Source organism: Schistocerca piceifrons, chromosome X, assembly GCF_021461385.2.
Source record: "Schistocerca piceifrons isolate TAMUIC-IGC-003096 chromosome X, iqSchPice1.1, whole genome shotgun sequence".
Taxonomy (NCBI): domain Eukaryota; kingdom Metazoa; phylum Arthropoda; class Insecta; order Orthoptera; family Acrididae; genus Schistocerca; species Schistocerca piceifrons.
This window is the reverse complement of record NC_060149.1, coordinates 567,950,451-567,972,629: the sequence shown is the minus strand read 5'-3', so window position 1 is coordinate 567,972,629 and position 22,179 is coordinate 567,950,451.

The window sequence follows — 22,179 nt, the reverse complement described above, 5'->3', positions numbered from 1 at the left end:
GCACTAACTACTGATAGGGATAGTTAGCAAATGAAAGATTTTAATAGAGAACAAACAATGTATTTACCTTAATAGTCATAATATATGTAGCAGTTCGTGACATCCAGTCTTACAAATTTCAAAACTCCGCCATCTCTCTCCCCACATCCACCACTGCTGGCAGCTCACCTCCAACTGCGCAATGCTACGCGCTGTTCACATCCAGCTGCCCAAAACTACAATGGCAGACAACAATGCAAACTAGCCACAGACTGCATACAGCACAGCCAGTGATTTTCATACAGAGCGCTACGTAACGTTGCCAATAAGAAAACATAAACAGCCTAGTTACATAGCCCCCATGCTCCCCACAAAAAGTTTTACAAATTGTTTTGGGCAGTGGCCAATACAGATTTGAAAAAAATTTTAAAAATTACAATAACAAAGAAATCAAATGCACGCACTTATTGATACAATGTTGGTCAAAAGCTAAAATTTTCTCACAGTCCATTAAGACAGTCCTGATCATTCATCACAGTAAAATTGCAGTGTTGTTTTTTTTTCTCAAAGTCTGATCAGTAAAAGAGAATGCACACGGAAGTAGTAGATTTCCATGCAGGCTTGAAGAAGTAGTGTTGTCCTTCCAACGGAAAGACAGTGCTGACTCTCGACATGCAGACAGGTAATGGGCCACAACAGAGTAAACCCACAGCAGAGTCAGTTGAAGTTTTGAAGAATATTGGTAGGTAGGTCATCACAGAGCAGACCCACTGTAGTCCTGGTAGAGATGGCCAGCAGTCATCTGTTGTGACTGTGCATTGACGAGTCTTGCAGATAATATAGCAAGTCCATAACCACCACTTGTGCACTCACAAAGTTTTTGGAATTGTCCTTAGAACCAGCAATGCTGTTATACAGTCCCTTGCTGAATTATTAACACACGTGCAACTTCTCACATATTGTCCATATACTATGACCAACAGAAACGTGTGCAGTGAAATGTAACTTACAAGTTACTTAATTTGATGAACTGGTGTCAATTACAACTTTATAACATAAGAATACAATAAGAATGGTACAAAATATACCATTAAAGAACATAACAATACAGATAACATTTGTAGTATAGTCTGTCTGTAAACTGAAGAGCGAGCAGCGCCTTTGGTGGGGGAAGTGGCCTTTCCCGGAAGAACGCTGCCACTGGCCTACAGGGCCACCCAAAATCAGTTGCCCTGTTACCCGTCTAGCGGTGTAGTTCAGCGTGCAGTGATATACTGATATACGTCGTTTCTGTTTGTGGAATCTTTGTTGCCAGCGTCAGTCAGTTGACTTTGTGTACTCACTGATATACTTCAGTATCCCGAAGTGATGGATAATCGCCCTGCATTGCAAGATAATGTGCGGAATACGAAGAAGAGGAGGTATTTGCGGAGTAACGAGCGTTCGATCGTCTCTAACGTTATTACAGCGTGTGTTAAGGAGGCAACACAAAAAGAACTGTTGGTTAACATTAACAGCCCCAATCAAAGGGCTGCAGTTTATGCAAACGTCAGCCTCGCCACTATAGGACGCATAAGGAAGGAACGTGAAAACAAGCCGCATGGTTTACTGGAATCGCCGCGACGGAAAACTGATAATTTAGGGAGGAAACCCATCGTCATAGACAGTTTCACAAAATCAGTCATTCGACAAACGATGGAGGACTTTTACATAAACCAAAAAATAGTGCCGACATTACGGAAATTGCTTAATGCCGTGAAACAAAAAATACATTTTCCTTGGCAGAAAGATGTTTTACACAAGACATTGCGTGAAATGGGATTTACCTGGAAAAGATCTGTAAGTAAACGAAAGATTCTCGTAGAAAGAACGGATATAATTGACTGGCGATGTAAGTATCTGATCCAAGTGAGGAAATTAAGGGAGCTAGGCAGAAAATTCTTTTATATTGATGAAACTTGGGTGGACAATAACATTACTTACAGAAAATGTTGGCAGGGCCCTGGCGTTGAGGGCATTATGGACAATGTTAGCGGAAGCAATAGGATTATAGTGGTGAATATTGGATCAAAAGATGGGTTCTTACCCAATGCACAGTTGGTTTATAAAGCGGGTTGTGCAACAGGAGACTACCATGGGCAAATGAACTACGAAAATTTTTCTAATTGGATATCGAATAAAGTGATTCCGAATCTGCCACCGAACTGTGTTATTGTTATGGACAACGCTTCATATCACAACAAGGAACACAACAAAGCTCCAACTAGGTCCTCGAATAAAAGCGAAATGATTGAATGGTTATTAAAAAACAAGGTGGAAGCTGAGTTGACAATGAGAAAAACAAAATTATTTGATTTAATTAAACAACATAAGCCGGAAGACAAAGTATTTGAAATTAATAAAATACTTGAAGCCCATGGACACACTGTGCTGCGACTTCCACCATACAACTGTGACTTAAATCCAATTGAAATGGCGTGGGCAAAGCTCAAGAATTTCGTCAGAGGAAGAAATATTCTTGGAGATATTTGCATGACGAAGTTGCTGCAGTTGGTGAAAGAAGGTATGTAGACATTTTCTGAGCTTCCATGTTTTATTCCGAACTAAATTTTGCCGTAACCGAAAGAGAGCGTATACAAAAACTTGTCCCAATTGTTACAGGTTTTGAAACGATAAGTCAAGATGACTGGAGTGCATACTGCCTCCATGTGGAGAAACTTGAAAGAGAATATTGGGTTAAGGATGGGGTTATGGAAGACATAATAGACGCTATAGTTATTAATTTAGAAAGTGATGACGACGAGGACGACGACGACGACGACAGTAATGATAGTGACAATGTTGATGATGACCTCTAAAATACGATGTATGTAAACAGGCAATGAATATTTTTTTGAAAAATATGTTGTGTGTTCTTTCAAGCCTGACTCTGCTCATACACTATGAAATTTCTTTTGGTAGAAATGTAGTACATGGTAGTAAAAGATTTTCCAAGATAAATACAGTCAAATGTTGTCCAAAGCAATAAATACCATTATCACTTGTTGTACAAAACCAGGAATAACTTGAGAGCTTCATGGTAAAATCAATTAACGTTTCGCTAGCAGAACGTGATTCAATCACGTAATACATTTAATGCCTAGAGAACAGCAGCATTTGAATATACTCTGTCACTAAAACTCTATCTCGGTTACTATTCACATGATTCTAAGGAATATTGCTTAAAACATGTGTGCAATAGCTAATCTAAACACTACTGAAATTTCTTTCGAGACACGTATACCGATTCTGGACTTCTATGTAAAAAGCTTGACATACAAGGTGCGTTCACATATTAATTTTTATTTTTTGGTAAGAACTTTACTTGTTAATCTACAACAATGTTATCCTATTCAAAATATTCCCCAGTACATGCTATACACTTATGCCAGTGCTTTTTCCAATTCCCAAAACACTTTAGGAATTATTTCCTCGGGATAGTTCATAGGCCTTTTGACTGCATTTTTAATCTCACCCATTCTTGTAAAACTGCTGTCCTTTAAGGCCTGCTTTGAAATGTTTATACCACTTGTGTGTTCTGGGTTTACTCATAAGAGACTCACCAAAAGCAATATTTAACATTCCTAAAAATTTGATACACTTTATTCCATTCTTATAACAAAATTTAGTACAGATTCTCTAATCTATTTTTATACAAAACAAATAATAGTTGATGCTACCAAAACACATATAACTTTTTTGACAACTGAGAGCCGGCCGCGGTGGTCTAGCGGTTCTGGCGCTGCAGTTCGGAACCGCGGGACTGCTACGGTCGCAGGTTCGAATCCTGCCTCGGGCATGGGTGTGTGTGATGTCCTTAGGTTAGTTAGGTTTAAGTGGTTCTAAGTTCTAGGGGACTTACGACCTAAGATATTGAGTCCCATAGTGCTCAGAGCCATTTGAACCATTTGACAACTGAGAACTGGGTAAATACCCAATATGCAAAACATTGCACAGATACTTTTCAGACATGTTTACGAAGAGAGTGGCAAAAAAAGCAGTGCAAACCGAACTAATACAAAACACGGAATTATAAATTTCTGCTTACTTTTTAAACACTCTTCGTGTTGCAAGAATTGTTAAGTTCCAATGCAGACCCTTTAAAGAAAACTTCTACATTTTAGTAAGAACAAGCCTTAAATTCTACAGGTTGATTGCACTATATCTGGTTCGTCTTACGAATAGAGGAACATACATTCACATGAAGAGGCATTCGGTTCTATGTTTGTAGTAGAATACTGACTTCCGTTCTTATGTTACTATTATTTACTCTATAATGTTTTGTTTCGAAGAAGCTATCGTCTTTTGTTTTCCTTATACTCTTAATGCATTTGTCTAAAAATAAACACAGCCGGGACGTATCTGTACGCGGCGTCGCCACAGATATGAAGCGCGCACCGCCGCGGGGCCGGTACTACGTTGTGAAACAGCCTGTAGAAGCGCCCTGTGACGTAGCAGGGTAGGCAGAGTGGGGACTCGCTTGCTCGCTCTTCAGTTTACAGACAGACTATAATACGGGCTTTAAAAAGGAATCGAACTAACATATACATCAGCGTTACAAGAATTATGACATAAGTAAATACATAAAAGATCAGAATCACTTTTGAAACATCAACTTTACACATGAACATTAAAACAAAACAGAATACATAATGTCTAAACATCTTTACAAAGAAAATAACATATTATCAGAAAAATTCTACAACATAACTCTTATTAGCTAAACACATTAAGACAGGAAAAACACAAATTCACATAGTGTAATAACACAAAAATACAGGACAGGGTTTGTTTTCAGTGTAACATTTGTTACCGCAGTCCAACCCAAAACTTCATTCCATAGATCTTTCGTCTTATTTCAACTTTTGTTTCTACCAAAAAAATCCTATTCAAGCATGATTTCTGTATTTATATGTTCACATATTTCTTACCTCATTATTTATTTTCCATTATCTTACCTCATCATTTATTTCCAAGAAAATCCTACCTAAACCTGTTGTCCCTAAACCCTACTTTTTTGGTTCATATCCTCTTTCAAAATTCTTTTTCAGCCAAACCATTTTCTTATAGCTTCTCAATGCATTTCTTCCAAGTCATCACAACTCGTTCTCTTATATGGCCTACACCATCTTAAGCTAACTTAAATCTACTGAGCTCTGATGCTAAACTAAGGGACGAGGCAATGCAGCAGCACAAAACAATTAACACAAACAGCAATGACAGAAAAATGCTAATTGGCAAAGCAAGCAGCAGTAAATCAAAATTAACAGAGAAAATGCAACATTACAACTATTATGAGCCAATGTGCAGCAACAAGAAAAATAAATCAGTAGTAAAACTGGCTTAACAGAGTAATACAAAGTGAAATTCAGTAGCACTATGCCTGGCAAACTGCAGCAGCAAATGCTATAACTTATATCTAAACATGACAGAGCTCAAGCACAAAAAATAGTAGACTAAAAACAACAATGCAGATAAGGGCAGAAGTTATTCTACCAAAAATATTACCAAGTAGTTGAAAAGAAAATTATGTATGCAGTAACTGTTATTAATCCCTTATTATTGTTCTTTCCTTTCCAATTGCTCCTTTTTCGAAGAATGTGGATCATAAAATAATTATTTAATAGATCTGTTGACAGAAAGTGTTCACATTAGCAAATGCATTTAAGTTTACTTTATAAAACCAATCCTGCAACACAGCTGGAAACCAGATATCAAATGAAATAAGCAACTATGTACAAAGTAAAGCATAAAATAATCATTCAGTAGTCATGAGGCATTTCATAAGTTAGTAGAAATTCTCTCAATTCTCGTACAAAGACACTTGTCATAATCAGGTGTGCAGATGTACAAATATTTCCCATCAATTCATAAGCATTTCAGCAAGTAGCACAAAGTACGAGTAATCATATGTTTTCAAGTAATGAGCGTGTCATATTAGCGATGCCTTCTACAAAGGAATGTCAATAGCAAGGTTAATGGTCTCTTTTTTTCTCCACCTGTTCCTCTGAAAGGGACACACTAATGGCTTTTTTCCAGGCGACTGTCGTGCAGCTGGGTGCCCACGACTCATTATGTGAAGGTGGTCATTTAACTTTCTTACTGAAATATTTTACGACACCAGTTTGCAATACAGTGACAGTCTTATATAAAAAATTTAACAGGTCGAGAACTTGTGTTGCAAATGTGCGGAAACAAAATCATATGAATACAACGGTGTTCAAAAAGTTTTCGTCGGCATTGTGATACATTCGAGCATTTACACACATTTCATAACTCTTAAAATACGATTCTTGGTTTCCAACATCCTTTTCCACAAATCAGAGTCCCTAACCACTACTCATTATTCATATACGTATTCGTCGCCACTTCTTCATTATTTCATCATAACAGATACGTAGCATAATCAAATGACTCATATAGCATTAGCTTATTAATCATAAACATACCTCAGCAGCATAATACACATCGTCATTGTAATAATAACATCATAACACCTCAGTCAAATGTCAAACGCGTCTTAGCTTTCTGCAATAATTTCAAAACCTAACGAGAATTCTCTGCTCATTTCAATAGTGTCATCTACCTCAAATGTACTTTAAAAATCATGATCTCATACCAAATACGTCATTCAAAGCTCTCATAGTATCACAATGGTTCCAAAAAAATATGAACAGTTCACACAGTACAGACAAAATACAGTTTCATAAGTGTCAAGTTATCCAACTGTGTTATTGCATAAACATGTGTCACTGACGTAGTAAAAAAAAGTTTATCTCTCAGTTAAATGATCAGATAGCTGTGTAATTTGTGTGTTAGAGAAATATGGTACCGATGTGTAAAGTTATATAAGCAAATACCATATTAGCTAGGGCTCCTTGTGCTTGCCAAACACATGGTATACAAAGTAGGCGTGTACCCCCTGAGGATTTATGTAATTATACCCTCAGGTGCTACAGATTACAGCAATGGAATGAAATGTATCATGGAAAACTTTCTTTGTAATTCAAAAATCTTTAAGAATTAATGTTTTAAGTACAAAATTAATCACTGAAATGCGTGTCCTGTAGCGCTATATGTGCGTCTTGCTGTAAGATAATTCTGTTGAAGTGTCGTAGTTATCGTCTTCTGTAAGCAAAGTTCTGCTGAAGTCAATGTACTTACCTCATGATAAACAAAAGTGAAATGCTTTGCGTATAGATGTCTTAGTTATTATGCTTATTGGCGTGATGAAGAAAGTACTGTGCTGTAACGTATTGTTGTGCTATGGAAAAGGCAGTCTCACTGTAGCTATACCACAAACGTTACTACTAAAACATGTTTTACTTTCCAGAATAATTCAGAAAAACTGTGCAGATATAAAACAGAAACACCGCAAAAGCAACATTGTAAATTGTCACTCATTAGTAGCGTCGTGATAAAATCCTGTAGCTGTCACATAAACTAACCACTGTGTCATCCGGTATCTCACAGAAAGTACTTTAAATCCAGAATATATTTTCAATTAAACCAAAATGTTGCATTAAAATCTTATTAGCAGTACTGGTAAATGTTCTAAGTATGTGAGCCTTATAGTCGTTACGTAATCGTGCAACTAACAAGCAAGAATGTACAAATAACAACACTGTGTCGTCTGCTCACTATAACAGTGCTTTCATAATTACTGTCTAAATATGTTCCCTAGGTTCTAGACTGGATAGTTAGCTGTAAAACATAGTTGCATGTTAACAGGTTCTAAGTCTGACGAAGCGTATTAGTAAAGTGAAGTAAATAATTTTATAGCAAAGACTAAGTTAAAAAGCACATTATCTCGCAATAAACGGTTTTACGTGTGAAATGTGTTGTACACCTTTACTCTTCCTAGTGCGCAGAGTTCCAACTTGAACGCAATTATCATGCGGTATACGTCGGTAAAGAATACTGGAATTTTTCTCAAGGTTAGCGTCTATATTATTTTTCGGTGAGCCAGCCGGCGCACGTGGCTGTCTGCCAGTCTGAGTCATTGTCTGTTTCTTTGTTGGCGCGCGTCGTTATTAGGATTAGGAGACCTAACTTCTACAAATTCACCTTGTCGAGAGTGCCCTGCTCCGATTGAATTTCGCCAGTTCTGATGCAATTCAAGTCTGTCCTTACGATTATATCGTCTGTCGTCATGTCGGTAGTTCCTGTAGTTTCTTTCTTGTCTGTTAAGCGGTGGAGAATTTCTCCCTGAATTATCTTTGCTTGGTGGACCGTTGCGTCTGAAGTTATTCTGTCTCCCGTGATAATAATAGTTCTGGTTGCTATATTGTCTGTTTCTATGATTGTCTCTGTCATATTCATTACTACGGAAATGCGATCTTTCTCTGTAACTCTTACTACTGTGCCGACGGTTGTCATACGGGTGGTGTCTGTTTTGGCCACGATTTGTGTTGTGAGAATAGCCTTGTCTGGTCCAGTTATTATTTCTTTCATCGCGGAATTGCGACGGATGTGACCTGTAATTGTTGTGTTCCTGTTTTCGCGTTCCGCGATTGTCAGTGTCAATTTCTAATTCTTGTAAGAGTCCCTGAAAAGCTTCAATGTCGTCTTTGCAACGTCCTGCCAAAATAATATGCCGTAATTGTTCAGGTAATTTGATTAAGGAAATACAGATGAGTTCTGAGGGGCTGTATGGGTTTGACAGGTACTGATTCTTGTGCAACATGTCTTCAAAATATTTCACAAGACTGGAAAATTCAGATTGTCCGAAATGTTTCATCATTATGATGCCATGTTTTACTCGGTCTTGTGTGGCTTGAGACCAATATGCTGAGAGGATGGCATGGTAAAATTCTCCTTCACTGTGGCAATCGTGAATGGACGATCGCATTCTTACAGCTGGTTCATTCTCTAAATAGCCACACATAAATTCTAATCTGTGCTCTAATGACCAGTTGGGAGGAAAACAATGAGAGAATTGATGGAGCCACGCTTGTGGATGAATGTCGTTGCCGGAATTCTTAAATGTTTTGAAGTTACGTGTAGCAATAAACAGCTTATAGTCAAAGTCATCATGTCGGCGAGTCACATATCGGTCGTTGTTACGTCGTTTCGGCGGTTCCATTTCAAAATTCGATGCGCCTTGCCAATTTCTTTCATAATTTCCGAAGTGTCCGGTGTTATTATTTTGTGGTTGCTCCATATTTCTATGTCCCTCTTCCTGTACTGGAGTGCGAGTGTCCTCTGAAATACGTAATTCTTGTATTACTTGTGCCAACTGATCTTGTACTTCCCGGATTTCTCTTTTGTACTGTGTATTGATTTGATTTTGATTTTGTTTGAATTTTCTAATTTGTTCATACTCTTCAGTGTCCGTGAAGGCTACAGGTCTTGTGTCATTCACATCATCATTTACCTTTATAGATAAGTTAGTGAACTGATCTGAAAGTTCGGCTACTTTATCCGTTAGTGAAATTATTTCCTCTTTGTGTTTTTCTGAACCAAGTTTCAGAGTGTCCATTTGTATTGAAATCGTATCTACTGTGTCCTTTAAGTTTTCCTGAGTTTTTGCAAGTTGTGTAACCGAATCGGTAGATGCAACTGAGTCAATTTTAGCTTGCAAGGTGTCGTGATTTTCATGAACAATAGTTTGCAGTTCTTTTATGGCTGCTTCATGATTCTGTAACGCATTTTCATGACGCGCAAAAATAGGTTGGAAATGCTCACAAATTTGTGTTTTTACGTCATTACAGACTTTTTGACATTTCGATTCAATGTTATGTAACTCAGTAGTTAAATCTTCACGTGTTTGTTCAAGTGTGGTGTCTAACTTCCAAAGATTTTGTTCCATTGTGTCTAACTGTTGCTGTGTTTGTCTCTGGTGTTGTTCAATTGTGTCTAACTTTCGAAGCTTTTGCTGTGTTTGTCTCTGACTTTGTTCCATTTGTTGCATTAATTGCAATAATAATGTATTAGTGTCTGGAATGTGTTTCTCTATGCTTTTTGGCAGTGCATTTTCACCGGCAACATTCACGTTTTGACAAGCAGAAAATGTGTCTTGACTCATTTGAGAAAACGGTGAGGTCCCAAAACCCGAGTCTACAGTATTTGCAATATTGTGTTCTGTCATTTCGGATTCCTGAGGCGAGCTGTTGCCGACCGATCGATCGATAATGCTTCCCTGTTCACTAATTGTTTCACTGCCTACACCATTATTTGCAGCCCGCTCCATTTCCCTATGCACAATTACCAAGCTACTACTTTGAACATTAGTTAATTCATTACTCTGCGGCCCTAACACACTGCTTTCGTCTTCACTGTCATTTCTCAGTTTACTTTGAAGCCTAGTATTACGCTTTTCACACGCCATGATTGTCACAATATTTCAGACGACAACACAGAAAAGCACAATTTGAAGAGCAAAATAACAAAACACATTAACATGGCATTGAAAATAATATCTAGTTAATTGCAAGCGCAGCTGCGAAATACTTGGTGCAAATCTACATGCTTGCCACAACTGTGTACAACAATGAAAAACTACAACTACAAAGGAAATTCTCTCTATAATTACGCACTAGCAATAAACAAAAGCTACAATAATTACACAAACTACAAGAAAATATCAGAAGATTCCAGTGAGGTATCCTCGGCTAAGGGTCGACATATGAAACGTCCCCTTAGAAAAATTATACATGACTGTGCATATACTGACACACAATATTTTTAGCGCAACGCAATATGACTTTCAATAATACCTACAAAAGAATGGCCCTGACTAACATTAAACTATACCTTTCACAAATCACTTATCTCACAAAAATCTTCGTTACTTAAGCTACTGCAAAACAGCGAGCGCCACTACTGCCAGCTAAATAAAAGATTCAAACTACGGAAGGCACTAACTACTGATAGGGATAGTTAGCAAATGAAAGATTTTAATAGAGAACAAACAATGTATTTACCTTAATAGTCATAATATACGTATATAGCAGTTCGTGACATCCAGTCTTACAAATTTCAAAACTCCGCCATCTCTCTCCCCACATCCACCACTGCTGGCGGCTCACCTCCAACTGCGCAACGCTACGCGCTGTTCACATCCAGCTGCCCAACACTACAATGGCAGACAACAATGCAAACTAGCCACAGACTGCACACAGGACAGCCAGTGATTTTCATACAGAGCGCTACGTAACGTTGCCAAAAGAAAACATAAACAGCCTACTTACACAATAATAACTCTACGCACCCAGAACTGATTTTCTTGAACTTCATCAGTAAAAGTTCTCTAGACAACTTATGGTTTCCCCGTATATTCCTTAGAAATTGATATTGCTCGTAATACTTTTAACGCACTTTATCACCACATGTGTATAACGCAGAATGACATTATATGTTTCTATTGGTTAACATTCACGAAACTGTTGACAGTAGAATTACTTTCATTCTGTCCTGCAGTCGTCAACTCTCGGCTGAAAAATCTTACAAAATATATGTTCGCAGATCTGTAACAAACTCTTGATATTCGTACAGCTGCTCCCCTTTGCTCGATAGCTCTCTTTAATTTTCGTATAAGGGGTATCTATCTCTGCCCAAGTTCAAATGGTTCAAATGGCTCTGAGCACTATGGGACTCAACTGCTGTGGTCATCAGTCCCCTAGAACTTAGAGCTACTTAAACCTAACTAACCTAAGGACATCAAACACATCCATGCCCGAGGCAGGATTCGAACCTGCGACCGTAGCAGTCGCAAGGTTCCGGACTGCGCGCCTAGAACATCTGCCCAAGTCATGCATGCTTCTACAATCTCGTACTTGTCCTCTATCCAGACCTGCTTAGATATTATGCACTTTATGTCGATTTCATATTTCGACATCGGTGATCCAGTTTATCTGCTGGATTTGCTGCATTTTTGTATATATCCTTTCTTCAGTTAAATTTGATATCATATTGTTTATCCAAAGATCTTCGCTAGACTATGTGTTTGCGTCCCCATCGTTTGTTGCCTTTGCTATTTCAGCCAACAATAAAATTAGAACCAACTCGAAACGTATACACTTAATCTAGGTTACCGTTATCATCAACTATTTGATATTAACTCCTGGATAAAGACCCACACTAGAGTTGTTCATGTGTTACGATCTTCCGGTACATGCATCCACATTTTCATCGACCAATCTTCCATTCAGTCGTTGTCTCGGTTTTTCTTACCACTAAGAGTACAGCTAAGAACTTCTCGGTGCATTTGTCATATATTCGCCTGACCTATGTGGAATTAATCTACAATATCTCCATTTTTTAATCATTACTGATGTAATAACATATTCCGCTGCACTATATCCCCAGTCTCAGTTGCGTGTTTTTCTATCTTTCCTAGACATTTCCGTCAAGCACCCCTCAATTACTAGCCATCGCTCGTTGCGCAACCCTCGGCTTCTGATAGATTTCACATTAAAAGTCAATGTTTGGAAAAAACTGACAGTAAAGTTTCATTTTCAGACACATCGAACACTTAGTATGGTTATTCTGTGTAGGGATACTTTTACTTTTTTATTTCTCTCTTTCATCAGCTCTCTCTCTTTATTGTTAAATGGTACTATTCTCTACTCAGTACATTCATGTACCTTACTGTAGTCTTAGCGAAACAGAGTTTCAAGCCTACTTTCTAACTTCTGCTGCCAGATGCTGACATTCATTCACGTTAGAACAAACACTAATATATCATTAGCCAAATTAAGATATGTCTCATTAATACATATTCCTTCTTCGTCTGTCTAGCTTGGAAACCTGAGCACTTTGTTATGGACTACAAAGAATAGCTTTTATGGTAGAGTGTATTAATCAAAAACCTCGGTTGCAGTACAGTGGTTTAATGTTTACATTTTTATTATTACTTACCAATTTATTATTGAACTGCACCACACAGACAATGATACTAATGAACCATATCATAGAAATCGTCGTTGTGATCTTCAGTTCGGAGATTAGTTTGAAGGAGCTGTCCACCCTTCTCAGTCCCATGCAAGTCTCTTCATCTCAGCATAACTACTGCTGCCTACATCCGTTTGAACTAGTTTACTGTATTCAAGCACTGGTATTCCCCTATAGTTTTACCGTTCATACTTCCCTCCACAACGAACTGACGATACCTTCACGTCTCTGAAAGTGTCCTGTTAACCGAGCTCTCTTTGTTGTCAGATTGTGCCACAATTTTGTCTTTCCGTAATTCGGTTCAGCAATTCTTCACTGGTCACTAATTTTCAGCGTTCTTCTACCGCACAATATATCAAAGACTTTTGTTCTCAAATTGTCTGCATTGTTTATCGTCCACGTTTCATTTTTGTATAAGGCTGCGTCCCAAACGAATACGTGCATATAAATATTTCGTTACCGGTAAATGTATATTCGATAATAACAGATTTCTCTTTTTCAGAAACATTTTCCTTCCGCTGCCAGTCTGCATTTTATATCCCCTCTACTTCGGTCATCATCAGTTATTTTGCTGCCAAAATCTAAACCCTCATCTACTACTTTGAGTGTCTCATTTGCTAATCTTATTTCCTCAGCGTTCCCTGATTTAGTTCTAATACATTGCATTACCGCTATGTTGATCATATAAACTGTTTTCAAGACTATCTATTCCGTTAAAGTACTCATCCAAGTCCTTTACCGTCTCTGACAAAATTTTGATGTCATTACCAAACCTCAAAGTTTTTCTTTCTTCTGTGTGAACATTAACTACCTTTCCAAATTTGTCCTTCGATTCCGTTATATCTTGCTGAATGTACAAAATGGTTAACATCAGGTTTAAACTACAACTCGGTCTCACTCCCTTCTCGACTACTTCCCTTTCATGTCCTTCGACTCTAATAACAGCAGTCTTCTTTCTGCACAACCTAGAGGTCAAATTTCGACCCCTATATTTCACCTCCGCCATTTTCGGCATTTAAGAATGTGAGTGAAGACAACATTTTCAAAAGATTTCTCTAAATCTACAAATGCTAGAAAGGTAGGTTGGCCCTTCCTTAACCTATCCGCAAAAACAAGTAATAGTGTCAGTACTGTCTGGCGCGTTGCTACGTATCTCCGGAACGAAAACTCACCTTCCGTAATCTAGACCTCTGCCAGTTTTCCTATTCTTCCCTAAATAATTTTCTTCAGTATTCTGCAACCATGACTTATTAAATTCGTAGCTCAGTCATATTCAAACCTATCAATACCCGCCTTTAAAGAACTGAGCGTTTTATACTTCTCTTGGAGCTTCTGGGTTCTCCACCTGTCTCATGTACCTTGCATAACAAGTAGAATTCATTTTTCATGTTTTGCTCTTCCAGGAATCCCAATAACTATGAATACACGTCGCAATCTCCTTGGGCCATTTTTTGACACGGGTTTTGCAGTGCTCAATTTTATTCTTGTCGCAGTGTCATATCTCCCAACTTATCTTCGTATACATTCTCTTCACTCTGTATAACATCGCCTTCAACTTCATTGTCCATGAATGCCACTTATGTATATTCAGTTCACCTTTCTGCTTTCCCTTCTTCTTTTATTACTGGCTTGCCAGCTGAATCTAGGTGTTCATGCAGCTGCTTCTCTTTCCTCTGAACGTCTCTTCAATTTTCGTATAAGCAGCATCCATCCTGCAGCTAATCATTCATGCTTATGCAGCCTACTACACTGAGATGACAAAAGTTATGGGATCCCTCTTAATGTCATGAGCGCCCTTCTTTTGCAGGGCGCAGTGCAGCAGCTGGATGTGGAATGGTCCCGACAATTCGTTGGAAGTCCCCTGCAAAAATATTGAGCCATGTGGCCTCTATACCCGCCCATAATTGCCTAAGAGTAGCCGCCGCAGGATTTTATGCACAAAAATTTCCGATGGGGTTCATGTCAGGCGATCTGTCTGGCCAAATCATTTGCCCGAATGGTCCAGAATGTTCTTCCAACCAACTGCGAACAATTGTGGGTTGGTGAAATGGCACCTTGTCATTTATGAAAGTTCTATTGTTGTTTGGGGACATGAAGTCCATGAGTGGCTGCAGATGATATCCAAGTAGCCGAAACTAACCATTTCCAGTCAATGATTGCATCAGTTGGGCCTAAGGACGCAGTCCATTCCACGCGAACACAGGCCACACCATTATGGAGCCACCACCAACTTACACAGTGCCTTGTTGACAATTTGGGTCCATGGCTTCATGGGGTATGCGCGACATTTGAGCCCTACTATGATCTCTGACTCACTGAAATCGAGACTCATGTGACCAGGCCACGATATTACAGCCTAAGGTCCAACCGATACGGTCACGAGCCCAAGAGAGGCGATGCAGATGATAACGTGGTGCTAGCAAAGGCAGTCGTCATAGCCAATTAACGCCAAATTTCACCGGACTGTCGTCTTAACGGATACATTAGTCCTTCGTCCCACATTGATTTCTGCGGTTATTTCAGGCAGTGTTGCTTGTCTGCTAACACCGACAACTCCACGTAAACTCCACTGATCTCGGTCGTCAACTGAATGCCGTCTGTCACTGCGTTGTCCGTGGTGAGAATTCATGCCTGAAATTTGATATTGTCGGCACACTCTTGACACTGTGGATCTCGAAATATTCAATTCCCTAATGATTTCTGATATGGAAGTTCCACTCCCATTCCACGTTCAACGTCTGTTAATTCCCGTAGTGCGGCCTGAGAACCTGAGTACAATGTAGCTCCGTCAACGCAGTGTCTTTCTATGTCTTGTGTACACGTTACTACCGCCGCCTTTATATGTGAATCTCGCTATTCGATGACTTTCATAACCTTAGTGTATTTGTTCTTTAGCCATATTTTATTAGACATTTTGCAGTTTCTATTAATCTCATTTTAGACACCCTCGATCTCTTTACCTGTTTCTTTGGCTGCAATTTTATATATTCTCATTTCGTCAGTTAAATTCAACATCAAGTTTGTCATACCACGATCTCCACTAGGCTTTGTATTTTTGCTTTTTCCATCTACTCCATTTATTACTTCATATCTCTAAGTTACTCTTCCCTCGAATACTGCGTCCCCATTCATTCTGTCACTCGAGATCATCTAATTCTCCCTTTGAATCCCACGACAACCTCTGGCACTTGCAAAATATCTAGGTCCTATCCTCTTAATGTCCCACAATTCTGAGACTTCTTCAGTTTTAATGTGCTGTTCATAACTGATATTTAGACGGTTTGTGCAAGAATTGGCTGTTGACCCTCAACAAAAGCAAGTATAAAACTCTGCACATGAACGGACAGAAACATCCATTACTGTAATATTAGACGACTGCAGAACCGTCACTGGAAACAGTCACATGTACTAAATGTGTAGAAAAATATTTATAGAGAGAAATTCAAAGTGGAACGATCGCATAAAACTAACAGCAGGTAAGATTTTGAGAATCCTCAGAGAACATAGTTCACCCCCAAAGGGGGTAGCTTACAAAACCTTCGTTACAAGTTCTATAAAGAGGCACGAGAGCCTTACATAAATGTTCAGGATGCTCTACAGTAGCAGAGACCACAAGAGAAGCATTCTTAATCACTGTGTGGCTTAGTGTTAAAGTTCCGAGAGCATACATCTACACTGGACTCGCATTCGGGAGGACGACGGTTCAGTCCCGCGTCCTGCCATCCCGATTTAGGTTTTCCGTGATTTCCCTAAATCACTCCAGGCAAATGCCGGGACGGTTCCTTTGAAAGGGCACGGCCGACTTCCTTCCCCGTCCTTCCCTAATCCGATGAGACCGATGACCTTGCTGTTTGGTTCTCTTCCCCCAAAACACTCCACTCCAGCATACATCTCCGGAAGAATCAGCCGACATATCGATTCATCCTATGTATGTCTCGTTACCATACAAGAAACGTAAAATTAGAGAAATTCGAACTCACATGGAAACTTACCAACAGTCGCTGTCGCACACAGCTTCCTACCGTAACGGGTAATGCGGGAAGTAACAATGGTAAACAAAGTACCCTTAGCCAAACACCATAAAGTGACTTGTCGAGTATAGATGTCGATACAGATGAGGGTGTAGCAGCAGGAAGCGTGTGTTACACAATACTACCTCCGTAGTTAAGGTCGTGCGCTGAAGGAGTGTTAGCCGACTTTCGTGGTTTCGAGCTGACAGCTGGCTGAATCAGCTACAGCAGTAAAGATTTTTAGGAACAAAGTGGCGGAAGAAGTCGCCAGGGAAGCCGGATGGTGGCAGCGACCACTGTCACTCCTGCTGAGTCAGCGCTGCACCTCGGCAAAAACCATGTTTCAAATGGCTCTCCGGTGGGCAACCTTCGCTGTTCGCCCTCGGGACATAAATCTGATCTCCGCGCTCATCATTACAGAATAGTGCTTAACAGGCCAGCTTTCCTATCGATATCTTTATGGATGAAACATTTTCCTAATATAATTCTTCGTTGTGACTAACAGGTTCAATTTTCTTATTTACAGGAACTTCTCCAGTATCACAAATCTCATGTAGTGGTTAAAAATTTAGTATATGAAAAGATAGAAAATTGTAAGAAAAGTTGAAACGATAGCTAACACAATTATCAAAATGATATTTACAACTCCGTTCCCATTTAATAGTCACTTTTGATAACATCCAAAGATCCGAGTCATTATTAGTGAAAGTGAAGTTATAGGTGTCATTTGGTTAAACACGGGTATTTTCACGATTTTCAAAATTATTTTTGAAATTAGAGCTTCATCGTCATCACAGGTTAAGAAAATGGGAATATACATTATTAAAAGATGAAGTCTCTGTCGACTTAACTACCATCATTACGAATGATAAAGTAAATAGTTATGTACAAGTAAAATAACATCACATGTCAACGCCTTTAAATTAATCTGCTTTTGCTGTCCTCTCGTCACCGAACACTCTACGCATTCCATCTTTCCCTTTGTTGGCTAGATTGTCTTACAGTGGAATGCCCAGAACAGTTTTCGGATCACTGTTGTTTTGGCCTCACCGTATACGTACACTAAAAGCAGACACCGTGAACAGATTTTCTCCTATACCTGCCATTTCAAGCCTTTGCGCTGCATTTTACTGAAAGATCAGTCAGAATGGGAAACTAATTCCAAACTACTTAGAACTACGCATACAGTTAGAGCCTTTTTCAAAAAATGGCTCTGAGCACTATGAGACTCAACATCTGAGGTCATCAGTCCCCTAGAACTTAGAACTACTTAAACATAACTAACCTAAGGACATCACACACATCCACGCCCGAGGCAGGATTCGAACCTGCGACCGCTGCAGTCACGCGGTTCCGGACTGAAGTGCCTAGAACCGCACGGCCACCGCGGCCCGCAGCCTTTTTCAGTGAAAATAATGATATCTATATTTTTTAATATGCAGCAATGTTCTCTCATATAAAAATGGTTCCATTCCATGCTGCCGGCCGCGGTGGTCTAGCGGTTCTGGCGTTGCAGTCCGGAACCGCGGGACTGCTACGGTCGCAGATTCGAATCCTGCCTCGGGCATGGGTGTGTGTGATGTCCTTAGGTTAGTTAGGTTTAAGTAGTTCTAAGTTCTAGGGGACTTATGACCTAAGATGTTGAGTCCCATAGTGCTCAGAGCCATTTTTGAACCATTCCATGCTGGGCGGCCTGTACAGCGACTGGTTATTAATTTCTTGAGGTAAGACAGTCTCGGTTGCAAAACCTTTTATATTTAACGGAAATAAAAAAGATTTTTCAACAGAGAATGTCTTATTTCAAGAGATTCTCGCTCTCGTGGTTACAGTTCATTTCTTTGTGGACAGACACCTAGTGCCATGTTTTATTTCGGAGTTTGTTTATCAGCACTGAAACGGTGTTCCCTTACAAGGTCGCTCTCGTATCCGATTCATAGAATTGCGGACGAGGTTCAAGTAGTCCTAATGCCGGATACCATACTAAGCCTATAGGGTCTGTTCCTGTTGATTAAACTATCCGAATCTCTAAGTCTACGTCTCCTTCTTCATTAAACTGATACGAAAATTGGCTGTCTCTACTACGATATTAATACACTCGTTTCTCGTTTAATGGTTACATGTGAGACAATTCTAAGCAACAACCCAAATTTTGTTAACTTGACTTGGATGCACCGGTATGTTCTTTACTCATTTATTCTACGGTTCCTGTGGTTTGTCAAAGCAATGACAAGCTACTCTGGCACGATCTAGGTTAACAATGGCGTTTTACGTAATTGAACTATATTGTATGGAACTTGTTGAGGTCTGCGGGTGTATTATAAATTCACAAATTATTTTGTTCTGCTTCAGTAGGGGGAAAGGGTTTCACTTATGTTTATTAGCGCTATGCGTTTCTGCAACATGTTACCACTATCAGGTACTTCGTAGTTACATGTACATTAATCTCAAGTAAGATTTTCTGGGTATGTCAATGAGGCTATGCACCGAAATTACAGAAAGGTTAATATGTTTCTGTATATTCCGTAAGTGAACTGTAGGTTTGAACCATCTCAGTGAAGTTCTTACATTTTTGCTGGCTATTTATTTGTCTGGCACACACATCACAAGAATAAACCACCACATAACTCTGTAAAATTCCAAAGATTCTTAACTGGTAAAATAAAACTTACTCCAGTTGTTCTGATAGTACGAATAATAAAAATGCAGCATTTCATACAATCATATACATCCAGAATGATATTGTCACTCTGAAGTGGAGTGTGCGCTGATATGAAACTTCCTGGCAGATTAAAATTGTGTACCGGGCCGAGACTCGAACGCGGGACCTTTGCCTTTCGCGGGCAAGTGCTCTTCCAACTGAGCTACCCAAGCACGACTCACAGCCCGTCCTCCAGCTTTAATTCTGCCAGTATCTCGTCTCCTACCTTCCAAACTTTACAGAAACTCTCCTGCGAACCTTGCAGAACTAGCACTCCTTTCAGGAGCCTCCCCTGCCGCAGCAGGATTACTATAAACTGCCTCCCCTATCTCCACCTCGCCAGGGCTTTGTGGTAACACATTACTTGTAGGAGTAACAGAAAAACACGACTCTGGGCAAGGCAGGACAGGGGAAGAAACAACTAAATTGTCACCATCCAAAATGCAGCACTGCTTATTATTATGAATCATGTGCGCCGCCGTCCATCGCCGTCCATGCCGTTGCAGGAATGGGGTCAGGCATTGCTTGCAACGGCGGAAATTCACCCACAGTGTTAGCGGCTCCTGTCGGATGATCACCGGGAGGGGAGGGGGGGGGGTCGACATACAGTGTGAATACGATATCTGCAAACCTGAAGATAATATGGAATGTTACATCTTATTTGCATTTTCATCGATCATATGCCGCTATCACATTGGAGCTTGTGTTGATTGGACCAGCGTTCACGAGAATGTCTCTCACGTCACCATATTGCGCCAACATTTCCTTAAGATAAATAGCCCCTACATTCAGAGGAAGACTGGATATTCGAACAATGACATATTCAATGTCCGCATTTGCAAGGAGCACCATACTGATCAAACTATCTCTATACCAGAAGGAAAAGTGGTTACAATGCTTTAACAGGTGTTGTCTACTTGAAGAGTACCCACGACTTTCACAAAAACACATATACCTTAATGGCAAAACAGACGGTATGTATTTGGTCCCTAGTAACATGAAAAGCATCAACTTACCAGTCACTGATTTCTAAAGATCCGGGCTGCACGTTATGTGACGACTTATAAAATGAAAAACGCACAAGATTTTTACGTGGAACATTCTTGGACGCCATGAGAAACAAAAGGCGCGGACTAGGCCTCTGTCAGACACATATCCAACGAAAGACGAATCGACCAAACGACGATGTCACTCACAAAAAGGCACAAACACCACTGAAGTCACAAACTCCCAAACACTTGCGAGGCTGTGGCGGAGCAGATGAGCGAAGGAGTGTACTGCTACCTGCTCGCTTAGCAAACAAGGCAGAACTGCGCGGCTAGGCCACTAGGCCCGACGTTCCTGTAATTGTTCTGGAGATTAACAGATTCCAACAGACAAACCCGTCGGTTTTATAGTTTTATTATTAGTACATATTAGCCTGGAGATCTATAGCCATATTATTTGTTTATGTTAGCATTTAATTCATAAGGCGATAATGTGGAACTGTTTCGAACACCTTCTGGACGTCAGGGAATTTGGTAAGAACCTTGGTACTCCTGTCTGAGCTTCTGGGGCCGGCCGGTGTGGCCGTGCGGTTCTAGGCGCTTCAGTCTGGAACCGCGTGACCGCTACGTCGCAGGTTGGAATCCTGCCTCGGGCATGGATGTGTGTGATGTCCTTAGGTTAGTTAGGTTTAAGTGGTTCTAAGTTCTAGGGGACTGATGATCACAGATGTTAAGTCTCATAGTGCTCAGAGCCAGTCTGAGCTTCTGGGTCTCACATGATCGTTCTTTGCCGAATCCATGTTGATTCTTACATAGGAGATTTTCTTAATCCAGAATGTCATAATACACCAGCATAAAAAGTTTACCAAAATCCTCCAACACCCTGACGTCAGCGTCAGAGGCCTATAGTTTCCTGTGTCTGTTCCATGACTCTTCTTAAGAAAGGGAATGATCAACATTTATAGAACTTTCCTGGCATTTGTCTTGAGAGTTTTGTGAAAGAACGAAAACTCTAAACGTTGATGGTCGTATGAGGGGAGGGGGGGGGGGGGCAGAACCACCAATTCGAGACCAATATTTTGCTACTTCGCTCGGTAAGTAAGACGGAACTGAAGGAGAAGCACGTGTTTGCTGAAACACTTCATTTTTTCCTATGTCAGTTTCTAAACGGAAGGTGACAAGTTTACGATGACGTTCTATACATATGGACTTTTATTGTGAAATGCATTTTACGCAGTTTTATCGTTTATTTCAACTGTGGTGAAATATTTATATTTCCTGTTGCAACACGTACGCTTTTAATGTCAAACAGCCTTAAATCAACATATCTCGTTTTCTGAGCATCGCATTGTTGTTCGTTAATTCCCATTCTTCTGTAAAATACCTTTTATTACCGAAAGGGCCAAATAAATCTAGCCCGGAAAATATTTACAGTACTGACCCTTCTTAATCAACAGGAGACCTGCTCATAGCAGAAAATGCTAGATACCGTGATTTCGACTCCTCGATCGCTTGTTGCCAGGTGTTTGTGCACGCGCGTCTCCCATACGCTCTATGACACTTCACTGTGTCA